This window comes from Pelodiscus sinensis, chromosome 3 (assembly GCF_052426305.1).
Source record: "Pelodiscus sinensis isolate ZL-2025 chromosome 3, ASM5242630v1, whole genome shotgun sequence".
Lineage (NCBI taxonomy): Eukaryota > Metazoa > Chordata > Testudines > Trionychidae > Pelodiscus > Pelodiscus sinensis.
The window spans coordinates 142,642,642-142,659,800 of record NC_143054.1 but is presented as its reverse complement, the minus strand read 5'-3'; the positions used below and the strand labels follow the sequence as shown (position 1 = coordinate 142,659,800).

General features: G+C 53.2%; 1 protein-coding gene across 7 annotated transcripts in view; it reads right to left on the bottom strand.

Annotated features, from left to right (window-relative positions):
* Positions 1–17,159, bottom strand: part of SLC29A1 (solute carrier family 29 member 1 (Augustine blood group)) — a 78,096-nt gene that overhangs the window by 29,371 nt on the left and 31,566 nt on the right. For 6 of the 7 annotated variants that reach the window (XM_075925044.2, XM_075925046.2, XM_075925045.2 and 3 more), the window contains one exon: positions 1,373–1,464. The gene's annotated coding sequence lies outside the window, so the exon portion shown is untranslated. Of the gene's footprint in view, positions 1–1,372; positions 1,465–13,250; positions 13,384–17,159 lie in introns of those variants that run through there. The other variant, XM_075925041.2, reaches the window with a different exon arrangement.

Genomic DNA, 17,159 nt, shown 5'->3' with positions numbered 1-17,159 from the left:
AGGTGGAGTGAGTTTGTCAGGTCTGAGACAGAAATTGCTTGTAAAGAACAGGGAGCCATTCGCTCACGGGTACCAATCGGCCTCAATGACCCATTCCTACCCAAACCCTAAGATTGCAAGAAGAAGGACCCTGGGAGGTCAGAACAGGCTTCTGAGAAAGCAGAAGTGGTTAGCACAGCAACAACAAGGAGAGCCAAGTCCTGAGGAGAGGAGAGGAGGAGGAGGAGGAGGAGAGGTTGGACCCTGCTCAGAGAAGATGCATCCGTAGGGCACTTCAGGGGTAAGTTAGGTCACTGGGGGTTCACAGGATGAGGCGCTGCTATGGAGTTAACATTGGTCTATTAAATATCCAGTGCCTGCCCAGCATCCAGAACTGTACCTTGGGCTTAAGGGTTCAGCCCTGTGTCTCACGGTCCTGCTTCCATAGAACCATAGCAGGCAGCAGGCAGACCCCGGCCTTACTTGGCAACCTCCAGAGTCTGAACCACCCTCTTCCTGCTCAGCTGCCACAAACTGATAAGGCCCCACCTGTGCCTCATACCAATTCAAAGGGGGGGGAGGGGAGCACTGGGGGCTGTCAGAGATCTGGGAGAGACAGGCCTGGTGAGTCAGGGCTGCCTGGCAGCACCAACTACTGGAACAAGGACAGAGGCAAGTTGGTGCTACCAGAGCCTGTATGTTTGGAGCCTAGGAGAGGGCTGAAGGCAGGAAAGCAACAAGAGGAGTTGCTGCTGGCTGACATCCCCAAGCCAAAGAGCCAGGGCTAGGGGCAGGAAGAGCAGCAGCAGCTGGGGACAAGAGAAGGCAGAGGAGCAAGGGAAGGGCCTACCTGCTGTCACCTAGAGGGCTGCAAAGCTGGTGCCAGAGGAACTGTGAGAGGGCTGGGGGAGAGTGAAGGATGTTTCCTGGGCAAAGATGTTCCCAGCAAAGAGGCTGGGGTGGTCCTGCTGGGAAGGACTGGGGTTGCACCCTAGGAGAAAGGGCTGGGCTGGCTCTCCCAGCACAGGGACAGGAGGAAGGATGGAGTCTGGGGGTGGCAGACGATGCTGGAATGTGTTATGGCTGAGGAGACATAGGACTTTCTGGCCTGCTTGCTCTGGGATGATAAATGGACTCTGGCTTGGGATTTTTGATAATAAATTGGCCCCAAGGAAGGGCATTATTGAAGCAAGAGAATCCAAGAGCTCCAATGCAGGCTATCCCCTTCCTCAGAGGGGGATGTTAAGGTCAGGGCACACGTCATATTACAGGGAGGTGATGCAGGCAGGGCTGCCTTCTGATATAGACCATGGGGGAAGGAAGAGGAAGGCGCTACAGCAGAACCTCAGAGCTCCACATACCAGTTCATAGCTCAGGTGTGTCAGCCACGTACCTTGTCTGGAACAGGAAATGCAGAATCAGGCAGCAGCAGAGACCCACCAAAGCCAATACTGTACAGTGCAGTACTGGGTTAAACACGAACTCCTAAAACATAAAGGGAAAGTTTTAAAACTACGCCCTTGAGACAGTAAGGAAACAGCCCCTGTTTCATTTAAATTAAACGATTAAAAGCAGCATTTTTCTTCTGCATGGTCCAGTTTCAAAGCTGTACCAAGTCAAGCATTTGAAGGAACAACTCTAATGTTTCATTCACAGTTATGAACACTGAGGCTTTGTCTACAATTAAAAATGTAAAGTGCAGGCCCGGCATCACTTCAAAAACAGTGCTGGGCACCTTGCTGTAGCCTGGTTCACACTGGCACTGGATAGTGCTGTAGCTTGCTGTGCTTGGGGGCAGGGGAGGTGTTTGTCACCCCCTGAGCCAAAAAGTTACAGCACCGTAAAGTGTTAGTGTAGACTTTGCCTGAGTTATGAACAACCTCCATTCTCCTGGTATTGGTAACTCTGATCCACAAGTGCCTGGATGGGGCAGATGGAAAAGCCCTTGTCTGGGGGCAGTGCCGGACAAGCCTTCCACCAGCATAGTGGTAGCAAGGTAGGGGGATCCCACACTGATTCCTGCTTCCTTAAGGTGCCCTCGCTCCACCCCTTCACAGATCATCTCCCTTTCCCCACGCCTCACCGATCCCCGCACACACCTACATTCCTTGCTCTCCCCACCCAGCCCTGCCCCAGGGCCTAATCCTTTGCTCCCTGCATGTTTGAAACTAGCATCAAAACCCCCGTTTTCACACACCCCTCCATGCAAAGAGTCCTGCAGTCACTCACGATCCCCCAGTGCACAAAGCTGGGCAGCAATGGGGCAGAAGCGGGAGGGAAGAAGTACCATAGGTGCTAGGAGTGGGAATGAGGGGGTGGATTCCAACCTTGTTGCTTCACTCTGGTGCCAGCATGTGGGCTCCAGATGGAGTCAAGCCAGGAGCAGGAACTAGGGGCAGATAGGAAGCTAGTGTAAATTGGCAAAGGCAGTTAGCCCCAATCTGGAGGAACCAAGATTTCTCAATGCAACCCAGGGATTGTGGGGAGATGATAAACTCCTGCTCCTTGGGAATGGGTCCGATCGACACAGCTACACTTCAATCACTTTGAGTGCCTGTTGGTGCTCAAAGCTGCCTTAGCCTTGCTTGCCTTCCAAAGGCAGGAATGGCTGGTTCCAGCAGGACAATTTCTAAGCAGCCTAACGGATTTCCTTGGGCAGCCCTCCCTTTGTGGCCAGTGCAGCTTGGGGGCCTTGCTTGCAGCTTTTCATGCGGGGTTTGCACTGTGATTGCTTAGGGTATTGCAGAAACTCCCTCCAGCCCTCAGTGCCGCTGTTTCCCCCAAGGAAGTGCCTGGGAGCTCTCCGAGCCAAACCCGCCGTTGTATGGCTCCTTTCCTCCTTCCACAGTAGACACAGGGATCGCTCCCTCATCACTGATATGCAGCCACCAGCAGTGTAGCTCTACGGATTTGTTCTCTCTTTCTTTCACTGTCCGTGTATGCCCGGTCCACTTCTCCCTGATCGCTGTCTCCCAGGTGGAGCTCCGCAGGGCTCACAGCAGCCCGGTGGCATGGGAACAGCTATTCCGAGATGGCTGAAGGCTAGGAATTACAGCCCAGGGTTTAAGCTACCCTGAGCTGGGGCTCTTAGAGTATCATTTAGAACCTGCAACAGGTTAGAGCCTGGCTCCCTGGGGAAACATGGAGTGAGGGTTGTCCTGACCCTCAGACCAAGGGGTACCTCCCCCCAGCTATCTCTATTAAACAGCTGCTCCTGCTTGGTTATTTTTAGGTCTCTGGAGGGGGGAGTCCAAGTAAGACTTGCAGCCTTACAGCTGGTTCTAATTTAGTGGTGGAAGGGAAATGCCGCCAAAATAGAACAAAATGTTCCGTGGGCTGACCACTACCATTTCCCCAAGCTGCACAGATTTATGGGGAGGAGGGCTATGGGCTCTTCTTTGGGATTGGCAGTCTCTCTAGGAGCTAGGTTCCCCACACAGCTCAAACAGCTGCCCGCTGTTCCCAGAGGGGTGTCAGGTGGCAATTTCTGCCCACTCTGCCTGTCATGGCCAATTCTTAGTTTGGGCAGGACAGAAACACAGCAACTATTTTGGGCCCCAGAGACCAACTGGCCCCTCTCTCACAACCAGACAGAGACAAAGCAGGGACACAGCCCCATGCAGCTGGTGCTCTCAGAGGGAAAGGGCACACCTATGTCATCCTGAGAATGGGGAGAGCGGCAGAGGGAGAGGCTGCGGCACTAAACTGTGGGCCCAGGAAATGCCTCGCCCTGCTCAAGCTGCCACAGGGATGCAGTTGTAGTACCAATACCTAGCAAACTCCAGGGCTGTGTCTACATTGGTGAGATCTTGCACCAAAGTGGGCGTTTTTGCGCAAAAACTTGCTGCCTGTCTACACTGGCGGGGAGTTCTTGCGCAAGAACACTGATGTTCTAATGTATGAAATCAGTGCTTCTTGTGCAAGAACTCTGATGCTCCCGCTCAGGAATAAGCCCTCTCGTGTAACTGTTCTTGCACAAGAGGCCAGTGTAGATAGGCAACATGAATGTCTTCCCTCGGAGCTTCTTGCGCAAGAGAGCGTCTACACTGGCATGGATGCTCTTACGCAAAAGCACATCTTTTGTGCAAAGGCACATGCCAGTGTAGACGCTCTCTTGCACAAATACTCTAATGCAAAAACTCTTACATTAAAGAGTATTTGCGCAAAATCTTGCCAATGTAGATGTAGCCCAGCAGCAAATCTGCTAGCACTTTGCAAAAGAGGGCTGCATATTCTCTCCAGTTTCCAGCTGGGAAGCAGAGCAGAGAGGTGATGTGACTTGCTCCAGGTCTCTGCAGGTCAGTGGAGGAGCTGAACTAGAAAACAGCTGCCCTGAGGAGCAACAGCATCTGAAAGATGTTGCCCTGGTGTTGGCTGCCAGCTCAGGCTCCTAAGGTAGCAGGGACGTGAGACTTCAAAGCAAGGGGAAGAGTGATGGGGGCAGATGATACATGAGGTGCCCCCAAGTCCGAACCGCTCTGCACCACGATTTTACTGTCACCTGTGCTCATTAGTGAGCAAATGAATTAGGCCAGTCTCACTGGTGGGCAGAATGTGCAGAGCCCAGCAAACTCATCTCACTTGTGAGTGGAGTCAGAATTTGAACCCAGCTTTGCTGACATGAAAGGCCGGTGCACTAATTCATGACTCCAACTTCTCAACCCTCCCCCTCAGCACTCCCCACTGCACCCGGTGTTAGCCCCCCCAAACCCTGCCACAGGCCGATCGGGAATGGCTCTCCCCAGGAGCGGCGGGGGCCACTCGCTCTCCAGGCTCCATGCCAATAAGCATGAGCCCATGGATCTGACATGGCAGGAGAGGTTTTTGTCATATGGCAGGGCCATCCCTTTTCCTGGACCAAGCATGGCCCCACAGTGGCAGTGAGGCTGTGGACAGGTCTCTTCCCCCCACCAGTACAGCAGGAATTGGGTTGGGGAGACTTTCCTACTAACTTGCCCTCCCCCAAAGGTCTATGCCACCCCCCCACCAGCTGAGTGGGACCCCCTGCCTTCTAGGACACAACCCCCCAAGTTGCAGGCCCCTGACAATGATGGGGGCAGAGCCCTCCTCACAGCCGCAAGGACTGGGTAGCCCCAAGAGAGACAGCCTCTTCAAGCCGGGGGCGGAAAGAGAGCTCCAGTGCAGTGCAAGCACGTCCCGCGCCACAGGGCACTGCCCACAGAAAGGGGCTGGCTAGAATGCCAGCTCTGCCCCTCGACCAATGCTCAGCTCTCCCCTCGCCCCTAGGCACTTGGGGCAAGCACAAGCTGGGCAGGCAGACTGAGCAGCCTAGTGGCGGCAGGGTGTTTTCCTATGTCTAGCACAGGGAGGCCTTGACCTGGAGTGGGGCTGCAGAGAGCACTGCAATACAAATGAGAGGCCTGTTGTGTGGCCAGGCCAGAGCAAGTAACCGATCCCCCTGCAGCCAGATACCTCCTGCAGCCAGTCCTCAGGAAGTTGAGGATGGATCAACGGGGTGCTGTGCACCCACCTCTCCCATGTGCTTTTACTGGAGCTACAGGTCTCAGCTCTTCTGAAAGCCAGGAGGGGCTTGTGTCAGGAGAGATGCCCACAGCTCAGCAAGGCATCCGAACTCCATGGCATTACTGGTTCGGAGAGGGGGATGCTCACCCCCAGCATCTCCTACTGGGGGTGGGGAGAAGCGCTAGTAGCCAGAGGCACAGGCTGACACTGACCTACCTGGAGATGGATCAGAGTCTCTCTAGAGCAGGGCTGGGCAAGATGTACCCCAGGGGCCAGATCTGGCCCACAGACTACATCTGGCCATTTTCTATCTATATCCTCCTGCCCCTGAATTTTCAGGCAACAGGATTTTATGTCAATGGCTCACGATTGTGGCGCTACCCTGGCAGGGGCCAGAGCCATGAGCCCTAAATAGTCACAGCAGCCCTGGGCAGGTGCCAGGCAATGCGGTAGTGGGGGGGCAGGAGCTTCAAGCCCTTTGCTGTGTTTTTAATTCAAAGCCTCTGGCCCCAGACAACTTCGGACAGTGGCTTGGCCCCAGCCCCACCTCTTTCACTCCAGGCCCTGCCCCTTCTGGGAAGCGGAGCTCGCCCATGACCACGTATCAAAATTCATTAAGTGACTCCCCTTGCAAAAATGATTGCCCTCCCCTGCCCTAGCGCCTGTCCCAGTCGCTTTGCTGTCTAAATGTGTTGGAATGTTTGTGGGCTGACTGACAGAAGGCCCATTGGCCGAACCCTGCCTAATTAACGGCTTGCTGGTACACATGAGCCACCAGGGAGCGGCGTGGTCTTATTTTAGCCAGCAAAGAGATTTAGTGGGGCTGAAGTTCATCTCTGCTGAAAAGTCATTTCAGCCCCAGACACAGGGCTTATGGTGGAGGGTAACTGACAGGAGGGATGAGGCCCAATCTCCCCGGCTTTGTGACAACCAGCAATGGCTCAGCTTGGTGCCCTTCAGTCTCCACCTTTGCCCAGACACCGTTATTGCTCCACAAGCCAGTGCACAGTCCTACTGTCCACTGCATCATGACAGCCCCACAAGCGTGACAGGCAGGGCTGGGAATGACACCAGAGTGGCTAGCCCCCTGCTCCTAGAAGATCATCTGCGCAGGGGCGGGGAACCTTTTCTGGCCGCTGACCCACAGAAAAATCAGTTGGGGGCCGCACGCAAGTGAGAAGCAAAAAACCCAAACCACCCCTCACTGACATGGCCCCTAACTGAGAAGGAGAAAGACACTCCCCACATTCCCCTCCCACACTAGAGCCTAGGGGGGCCCAGCCTAGTAGATTTTGTGCTCCAGCCCCACAGGAGGGAATGGAGGGCTGGAGTGCCAGTGCAAGCTCACCAACGCTGGGGTGGGAGCCCCGAGTCTCAGGGGCTGCACCCAGCCCCTGGGCCTTAGGTCCCCACCCCTGCTCTACCCTACACAGGGAGGCTGAGTCCTGGCTAGAGAGGAGCCTGTCTCACACTGCCAAGAAGACTGGCCACTGTGCAGATAGCAGACAACTGTCTCTCTGCCCCCACAGCAAAGCCAGTGTCTGTCTAGACAGGACTGGGGTGAGGAGATGCCTCAGTTGAGTGGCCGGGATGGTATTTTAGGAACAAAGACTGTGCCACAGCCACAAAGAAAAGAAGTGTCAGAGCCAGGCTAAAAGGATCCGCAGGTCTTGGATCCCTTTCCTGTGCTCTGCCTCCCAGGCTGGGCTGCTCTCACTGTGGCAGAGTGCTCCAGGTGTCCGGAAGCCAGTTCCTGGCAGACATATCCAACGCAGGAGGTTGCAAGGCTCGGCCAGTGCCAGCAGCTACTGGAAAAAGCCACATTCTGCACCTCAGGTCCAGCCTGCAGTTTCTGCTCCATCAGGCTCAGAGGGGCCCATCAGATGAAACTGAAAGTGAAACCCTAGCGGGAGGGAGGCAGGCGCTGGAGGGGGAAGGGGGCGGGGAGATCCCCTCACTCCCCAGACAGAGCCCCTCTGGACTTGCAACTTTATGAGGAGCACTCCCTCTCTGCCCCTCAGGCCCAGCAGCCCCCACAGAGCAGAGAGGGAGGGTTGGCCAGAGAGCACAGCTCTGTGTAGAGTCTGCGAGAGCTAAGGCTGAGCTAGCCCAGCCTGGTGCCCTGTCTCTCTCTGCCCAGGAGGAGACACTAGCCACCATCACCCGGAACTAGAAGGGAGATTTTCGAGAGGCCAAGCTGAATTTCCTGAATTTCAGTCTGGGAAAGACAGCAGGTACATGTGACCCATGTTAACACTGGGAGTGCACTGCCCCCCATCTCCCTGCCAACATTTTAATTGTGAAATGGCTGTCCCCACATGCCCTCTCCCTGCTCCTCTGGATGGCCCTCCCTGTACCCCTCTGTCTGCAGGGCCAATGCCCCTCTTCTTCAGGCCTGGAGATCTTCAATAGGCACAAACGGTCAGGCCCTTAGGTTGGTTGTCCTATTCGAAAGGCCCCTCTGGCAGCACAGCACAACCTAACTCACACAAGGCTACTGAATGCCATACTTTGGAAAGCCATACAGAGCCACCTCTGGGACCCTCCTCTGCTGATAGCCAGTGCTCCGTAACTTCTGAGACCCAACGGGGCTGTGACTCAGAGAGAGAGAGAGAGAGAGAGAGTGTTGCAGACCTACCACAGGCACCAAACAGGCAATGGGAGATCCTAGAGCTATGTGCAAAGCAATGCCATAGGAATATAGCAGCAGCTGGCTTTGCCAGAAATGGCTTCAAACCCACATTAAGATTCTGATGCAAAATATTTTAGGAAGACAGAAGGCGTTGCCTTCCTCTTGGTGCCAAAACCAGACTCAACTGATGGAAAGTAGGACTGGCAGCTCTCCTGTGCTCCTGGCTCAGTCCAGATCAGAAAAAGCACCTGGATGTGTCTCTACAGTTTCTTCTGCGGGGGGGTTTCCCACGTCTAGTTAGAAGTGTCTCATGGGATGGAGTGTCTGTTGCTCCCCTAGGGAATCTCTACATAGGCTGGCTTGGGGAGATAGACAAGCTGCAGCAAATCCCCAGCCAGTCCTCTGGGAAAACCTCCATCTTTCTGGGTGGAGATCTCAGGGTGAACAGATTTGGAAGGCAGGCCCGGGGAGTAGAATGTTACCGTTCCATCCCACAGTAAGGACTAGACCAGAGCAGGCAATACCCTCATAACTGCTGGATTTGGCCCACCCCAAGTCCTTGGCCAGCAGGACCCTTGGGCAGGCTTCCTCCGCGCCCTGCCCTACTCCCAAAACAATCTCACAGCTCCCATTGGCCAGAAACCAATGGGAGCTGCCTGGGCTATGCACAGGCAGTGTGCAAAGAACACCCACCCCCCCAGCAGCACGTGGCACACAGACAGCACATAGCCCCTGCAGTTGGCTGCTCTGAATGGTGTGCAGGGGCAAGGCAGGCAGGGAGCCTGCCAGAGTCCTGCTGGCTGGAAACCACCTAGGCAAGTGCTTCCTGGCCAGAGTCTGAACCTGGCACTCCAGCCCCTCCCTTCCCCACAAACCTCTGCTCCCCTTCCTGCACCCTTGCCTCAGGACACAACTGCCTCCCAGACCCTGTACTCCCCGCTGAAACCATACTCCCTCCTGGACCCCCATCCCTTGCCCCAGCTCACAATTCCCTCCTTCACCAAAATTCCCTGCCAGACCCCACCCCCGCTCCTGACCTCAAACTCCAATCCCGAGTTCCCTTCTGCACCCAAGCTCCATTCCAGACCATGCACCTCCTCTATTTATATCATAGAAGAGTGCAGCCCTTCACCGCTTACCAAATTCTTGGATTGCCCACCCTGACCTAGACCATCCCTTGGCAGCAGTACATCATTTGGCTTGCAGCGTGGATGGAAACAGCTGGGCTCTGCCTGTTGTTAAAAAGGGTGTGACCCCGACACAGCCTCAGAACTCACCTCCAGCTGGAACAATTTGATCAGCTAGAGAAGCCAAGCGAGGCAGCACAGTTCAGATTCCATGACTGCCTGTAAGCAAAGGGGCTAACTTGCTGCACAGAGATGGCTGAACTCCATTTTAACATTGGGCTGCGGGCGAGGGTAGGAGGTTAAGACATCGCTCTCCCAGGGATGGTTTGCACAAAGATCAATGGGAGCATATGCCTTTACACACTAAGCAAGGTAAGTGAGGATCAGTGTTTGCCCAGCATCAGGTAGTGGGAGAAGATGTTCCCTTCTAGGGCCAGGACTATTTCTAACGCATTTCTCTTTCTTTCCACCCTCCTGTGTTTCTCTCCCTCTTCCCTGCCTTTTGCGTTTCCCCTCTCTTCCCTCTGCACTTTCCCCATCTCGTGAACTTCACTCCCAGCTAGAGCTGGTCAAAAATCTGCCATGGGACTAGCTTTCCATCAGAGTGCTGGCTTGCTGAACATCTCACCTTTCTGCGCAGAGGGTTCCATTTCACTGATGGTGGGTGGGTGGCAGACAGGGCTCTGGTTACCTGCCACCCAGCTTCTGTCTCTCTGGGAAGCTGATGAGTACCTGAAGCCCCAGCTCCCAACTCTTTGATAGCCCAGGGACCCTGCAAGCTCCCCTACTTGTCACAGCCCAGTAGCTCCCTTCTTTCTTGGACAACCTGAGATGTGGGGCTAATTGCAGAAGGCGAAAGGCTCTGGGCTGCATATAGGAGGCCCTGCTTCATGTATTCTTGGCTCCAGGCCAGTCACAGTAAGGAGGAAGGCCAGGTCAGGCCAAGTCCTCAAGTGACAGAACAGTAACACTCATCCTCAAACACTAGCAAATTTATTATTGTCTCCCACCCAGGAAATAATGAGGTACTAGCATTGCTTCCTTATGGCAGGATTTCTGTTCTCATTAAGTAGCTTGGGAAGGAGAGGAGGCCCAGGGGCACCTTTCAAGACCCATGCTCCTCACTTCCTGTGCTGGGGATCCCAGTCCTGCTGAGTAGGCTGAAGCAGAGTCCTTCTCACCCAACTCCTTCTCCCATCTCTGCAGAGCTAACTCGAGTGATCCACACTCAAGTTACTCCTCTCAAGTTGGCCTTGCCTGAGTGAGAGCAGCCACACTAAGGCATAACACACCAGCTGCTGTGTTGTCACTGGCACATGTGGCACTAAGAGCACACCAACATTAGAAATCCCACAACGCCACAGCTGTGGTCAGGCCACCATAGTGTAGACACTGCTACAGTAGTAGGGTTCTTCCACCGCTACAGTAAGTTCACCTCTCTGAGAGGCAGTAGCAAGGTGTGCAGAAGAATTCTTCCATTGACTTAACAGTGTCTACGCCAGGGCTTAGGTCAACTTGACTACATCTCACAGGGGAGCAAATTTTTCACACCGCTGAGAAATTAGCTAGTTTTGCCCTAACTCTGTAATATAGACTAAGCCTGAGATTGCTGGGGCTGTTTCCCGTGGCTCCTTGTGCTGCAGTAAACTGAACCCTCCTTTACATTCTTTCCCAGTGAATTGTGGGAAGGCACTGGAGAATTAGCAGCCTGGGCACCACCCACCCAATCCATAGCGTGAAGGCAGACAGTGGGCAATGGCTGGTACAACTGACATCTTAGTTAAACTGGCACTAGCGCCCAACCAAATTGGGATGTTCCGATCTTGCTTCTATAAAACTACTAAGGAGGGTTGGATGCAGGTCCAGCGTGTGGTTGTTTCTGTTCCTCTCAGACTTACTATTAATACAGTTGTCGCTCTCAGGAACAGAGAGATGGTCACTAAAACAGTCCTGGTGTCCTGTTGCCCTGTTGGGAGTGATTCTTACTTTGGCCATTCCCTAGAGCCACTATCCAGGGGGAGTGCAGGAGATAAGGCAATGCTGCCAGATGCAGGGAGCTACCCCAGTCCTCTCTCCAGCTTCTCTTAAACAAGAACCTTCCAATCCCACTCTGAGATAAAGGAGTTACAAAGAGGCTGTGTCTAGACTGGCCAGTTTTTCCAGAAAATCAGCCGCTTTTCCAGAAAAACTTGCCAGCTGTCTACACTGGCCGCTTGAATTTCCGCAAAAGCACTGACTTCCTACTGTAGGAAATCAGTGCTTCTTGTGGAAATACTATGCTGCTCCCGTTCAGGCAAAAGTCCTTTTGCGCAAAACTTTTGAGCAAAAGGGCCAGTGTAGACAGCTCAGGTTTGTTTTCCACAAAAAAGCCCCGATCGCGAATATGGCGATCAGGGCTTTTTTGTGGAAAAGCGCATCTAGATTGGCATGGACGCTTTTCTGCAAAAAGTGCTTTTGCAGAAAAGCGTCTGTGCCAATCTAGACGCTCTTTTCTGAAAATGCTTTTAATGGAAAACTTTTCCGTTAAAAGCATTTCCGGAAAATCATGCCAATCTAGACGTAGCCAGAGAGTGCTGTAGCTTCACGCAGCCATCAGAATGCAGCAGTTCCCCCCCCCCCCCATTCCCATGAACCGAACCTCCTTGTTCCAACACCCCTTCCAACACTGCCGGTTCTCGCATTGGGCTGGATCTGCCCACCGCAAACAATATATTCCTCGGGGCTGAGATCTTACCTTCCTGCATGTTTGTAAACACTCCTCCCCATCTCCGCTACTACAGATGTAAGAGCAGTAATACGAGCAGCCTCAGTTGTCCCCAGCATGTGCTCTGAGGATATCTACCTCTGCCCAGTGCCAAGGCTGTACATGGTAAAGTCCTGCAGCTGGGCCAGGTGCAGGTGGGAACTCCCCCCACTCCTCACCTGCTGCCCTAGGAGTCATCATTACAGGGACCGTCAGCCCCACCTCCAACAGGGAGCAGGATGGCAGGGATTAATGACCCCATTACCCGGTACTGGGAAAACACACACCAAACACGTTCTACCAACCTGCCCTGTTCCAAAGCGCTGCCACCAGGCAACTCCCTTCCCCTGCCCAGTTCACTGGGTGCTGCCAGATTCCTGTGCCCAGGATGCTCACACGTCCAAGTGAGGACATGGTGGGGAACTGGAACCCCTGGGAAAGCAACTACTTTTGTTATCCCACCTACAGCTGGGATGACCAAAGCAGTAAAGGACTGGAAGGGACTTTGAGCAGACACCTAGTCCAGTCCCCGGCACTCACAGTACGACTCTTATCTTTCTAGACCACCTTTGACAGGTGGTTGTTTAACCCGCTTTTTAAAAGCCTCTGGTGATGGAGACTCCACACCCTCCCTAGGCAATGTATTCCAGTGCCAAACCACTCTCAGGGTTAGGGAGTTTTTCCTAATGTCTTAAAATGCTCCTTGCTGCAGTTGCTTCTGGCACTGTCTTCAGAAGTGCCCTCCCACTTGAAACAACTTTTTGGACACTTAAGAACTGTTATCAAGTCCCCCCTCAGTCTTCTTTTCCAGGCTAAACAACCCCAGTGTATTCAGTCTTCCCGATCGCTTAGGTTTTCTGGACCTTTCACCATTTGTGTTGTTGGTCTCTGGACTTTTCCCTAGTCTGCCCACTTCTCCCTGGCAGGCGGTGCCACCGGACAGCCTCCGGCAGCAGCGGGGCTGCGAGCAGTCGCGCTACACGTGGCTGGCAGAAGTCGGGCGAGCAGGCGCTGGGAAGGAGAAGGGCACTGACACCCTACCCGTCTCCAGTGCGGGGGCCATGGGCTGGGCGAGAAGCAGCTCCTCCGTGCCCCCTTAGCCACGAGCCAGGCAGGCGGCGCAGGCCCCCGCGGGACCCTCCGGAACCGGGGCCCTTCCTCCCCCACCAACTAGAGGACGAGCCGGGGCAGGGCGCCGGGACTTAGCGCCCCCCCGCGAGCACGTGGATGTTCCGGGGCGGCGGCAGCGGGCGGGAAGGAGGGTCCGTGCGCCGGCTTCACCCACCTGCTCCGGGAGGCTCCCCGCGGCCAGGCTCCGTCTGTTGGCGCGCTGCAGATGCTGAGCGCCGAGTGGAGGGGGCCCCCAGTACCCAGAGCGCTAGGCCGGCCCCGCTTCCCCCCGGCTCCGCCCCTGTCCCCGCCCTCCCGGCTTCTTCCCCGCCACCAAATACCCTCCCTCCGCCCTCTCCTCCCTGGCACCCTGCCGCCTTCAGCCCATCCCCGCCTCCTCATGGCTGGCACCCGCCCCAGCTGTTAGTCCCTCTCGCCTCCTTCCGCCCGCTGCCCGTCTTTTCTGATGGGCACCACCTCCTCCTTTGTTCTCTGCTGCTGCCCACTCCAGGGTTCCCTGCGCTCTGCAGGGCACCAGGTGTAGCCTTCTGCATTCAGAAGCCAGCCCCCAGTCATAGATATTTACAAGGTGAGGGGCTAGGGATGAATCTTAACAAGGCTCTTGACTTGTCTGCCAGGCACCACAGCTGTTGGCAGTGGGCCAGTTCCCTCTTCAATAAACCCCACTCTGTCCTGGGCACCTATTAAATAAGCAGCAGCAGCCAGGAGATGCCAGGGTTTATTTATCATTCCAGAGATGCATAAGCCACTGGCGTCTTCTATAAGTTTTATTGGGAGTGCCCCAGGCTTTCTCCTCTCCATTCACTGTACTGCCAAAGGCCTTGGCCCGAACATAGGCTCTTTGCCTCCTCACCTGCTACTCCTGCCCTTATTCCCCAGCTGACCTCAGGGTTGTCACAGGGCCACCTTCACTGCAGCGGGGCAAGAAGCCTCCAAAGGGGCAAAAAGCTCTTTTTCGCATCCTAGTCCTCCGCACACATCAGCCAAGGAGAGGAACGCACAGGGCCAGGAGCAGCCCTGTTTCTAACTGGCTGGCTTCTCAAAGTCACTGCTACTCCAAACAGCTGCTCGGGCATCACTCAATGATTGCTCTGCCCATTTCTGGCCCCTTCCACGTGCAAATCTCAAAGTACTTCACAGACATTAACGAATTCAGCTTTGCAAGCCCACTTCATGGGTTAGTATCCTCCTAATATCGCAGATGGGGACAATGACTTGCCTATGGTCACCTGGTGAGTTGGGGCAGAGGCAGGAATTCCAGGCTCCCATACCTGTGCTTTAACCAATAAACTACAGAATAAACTTCCTCTGCTACAGAACACTCTGGCATGGACTCTCAGGGGTCTACACACAGCATCCCCACAGCATCCCTGGCGTCTCTGCTTACCTCAACAGACCAGTTCTGCTTCTGGCTGATGTCCCATGTTGGCTGTCCCCAGGCTGGGTGCGTGTTGCAATACATTTCCCAAAGCACCAGAACATGTGTGTTCTCTGTCTGGCCTTGTCGAGACTAGGAGCTAAGGTGTGACGTCAGCATAGGCAGGACAGCAGAGAGTCAAAGGGTGCATCTACACAGCAACGTTACTTCGGAATAACGCCTATTATTCCAAAATAGCAATATGAGCATCCACACAGCAATTCCGTTATTTCAAAATAAATCTGAAATCACGGATGGCCTATTCTGACTTCTGTAAACTTTATTCCACGAGGAATAACACCTATTCCGAAATAGCTATTTTGGAATAGCAGCAGTGGAGCGTCCACACTTCTGCTATTTCGAAGTAGCTCCTCCCCCGGGCCATTCATAGTAATTCCCCAATGCTTCCTGGGGCTCTAAATGGAAGTAGTTCATCCACATTAGGGGAGCCTGCCTCAGACTAATTTTGAGGCTTCCCTGTATTTCAAAATAACCTATTTCAGAATATTTCTTTCAGAAAAGCTTATTTTGATATAAGTGTGCAGTGTAGACATACCCTAAGGCTTTGTCTACACTGCCGAATATAAAGCACTGCCATGGAAGTGCTTTAATGCAGCAGTGTGGTCACGGCCTTGATGCTGGGAGAGAGCGGTCCCTGTACTCCAGTACACCAGCTCCATGAGGGAAGTAGCTAAGAGGGCTGTTTACACTGGGGTTTTATGGTGCTATAATGTGTGTGTGTGGGGGGGGAGGAGTGTTTTTTCACATCTTAAGAAAGAAAGTTACAGCATTGTAAAGTGGCTGTGTAGACAAGCCCTAAAACTGTGTCTACATTTAAAATACTACAATGGAGCAACTGCTCCGCTGCATTGTAGACACTACCTATGCCAACAGGGGAGGTTCTCTGGTCAGCGCCGTAGATACTCCACATCCCTCTGAGAAGCAGTTGTGGGAAATTATGGGGGGAGGCCAGATAATTTTCTAATGACAGTAGAAATTGAGATTCAAAGAGTTCAAGCTTTAAAATATAAAAAGAGAGAGAGACAAGGTGGATGAGGTAATTTTATTTGGAACAGCTTTGGTTGGTGAGAGATCAGCCCTTTTGAGTTCTGCTGACCTGGACTATGTCTACACTTGCGGCTTCTTGAGCAAGTAATATGCAAATGAGGCTAAGCATGGAATATCGCTGAGCCTCATTTGAATATCTAATGAGCTACCATTTTTTTTCAGAAGAGGCTCTTGCTCAAGAAGGAGCATCTACACTGCCCCTTCTTGCGCAAGAAAAACCCTCTTGCGCAATGCCATTACACCTATTACTTTTCAGGAAGAACGGCATTGCGCAAGAGGGTTTTTCTTGTGCAAGAAGGGGCAGTGTAGATGCTCCTTGCGCAAGAGCCTCTTCTGAAAAAAATGGTGGCTCATTAGGTATGCAAATGAGGCTTGGCGATATTCCACGCTTAGCTTCATTTGCATATTACTTGCGCAAGAAGCCACGAGTGTAGACATAGCCCTGGAGAAGAGCTCTGAGGAGTTCCAAAGGTTGTCTCTTTCACCAACTGTATTTGATCCAATTAAAGATATTACCTCATTCTCCTTGTGACTCTCCTCTGGGAAACAATATGACTACAACAAAACAGCAAAGCCACTAACTGTCTATCGCATACCAAGATATAGAAAATAAATATCCTAAAACCAGACATGATTTGTTGATTTATCTATTCATTCACTCGACTAGTTATAACAAGCCCAGTTCAGAAATTTATATCACTCAATTTTAATACTAACAAGTTCTCAAGAAGCATTTTTCTTGCTTTCCCTATCTGTAAATAATTTATTTATTACAGATGTAAATACTTCAGGATTTGTGTGTACTGTCTAATCAACAGCTAACTTCTACGTTATTTGCAAAAAAACACCACGGCTGTGTCTACATTGGCCCCTATTCCGTAATAGGGATGCAAATGTAGCACTTTGGAATAGGCAAATCCGCGGGGGATATTTAAATATCCCCCGCGGCATTTGCACTAACATGGCTGCCGCTTTTTTCCGGCTTGTAGATAAGCCGGAGAAAAGCCCCAGTCTGGACACGATCCTCCGGAAAATAAGCTCTTTTCCGGAGGATCTCTTATTCCTACTTGAAAGTATTACGGAATAGGGGCCAATGTAGACACAGCCCACCACAGATTTCAGGGGCTTAAGTATCCTCTGAAACAGGGGGAAGGCAATAATTTTTAATGGGGGGGGTCACGCCAAGATTTTGGTAAATGGTCAAGGGCTGCACTTCTGTGGAGAGGGTGCAGAAACTGGTCTGTGGGTGGGTGCAGAAGGGAGCTTGGGATAGAGGACTGGGGTGCAGGAGGGAGTGTGAGGTCTGCGAGGGAGTTTAGATGAAGGAGGGGGTTATGATCTGGGGCAGGGACTTGGGGTGCAGGGTCTAGGAACGGTTATGGGTGCAGGAGAGGATTCTGGCATGGGGGAGGGGTATAGAAGGGGGTGCAGGATCTGGGAGGGAGTTATGACCTGAAGGAGGTGGGGAGAGGGGATACAGGAGGTTTGGGTGGTGGCCTGGGATAGTTAATTGGGGGAGGAAGAGGGGATAGGGAGCCAGAGACAGGCTCTGACTGGGAGGCACTTACATAGGCAGCT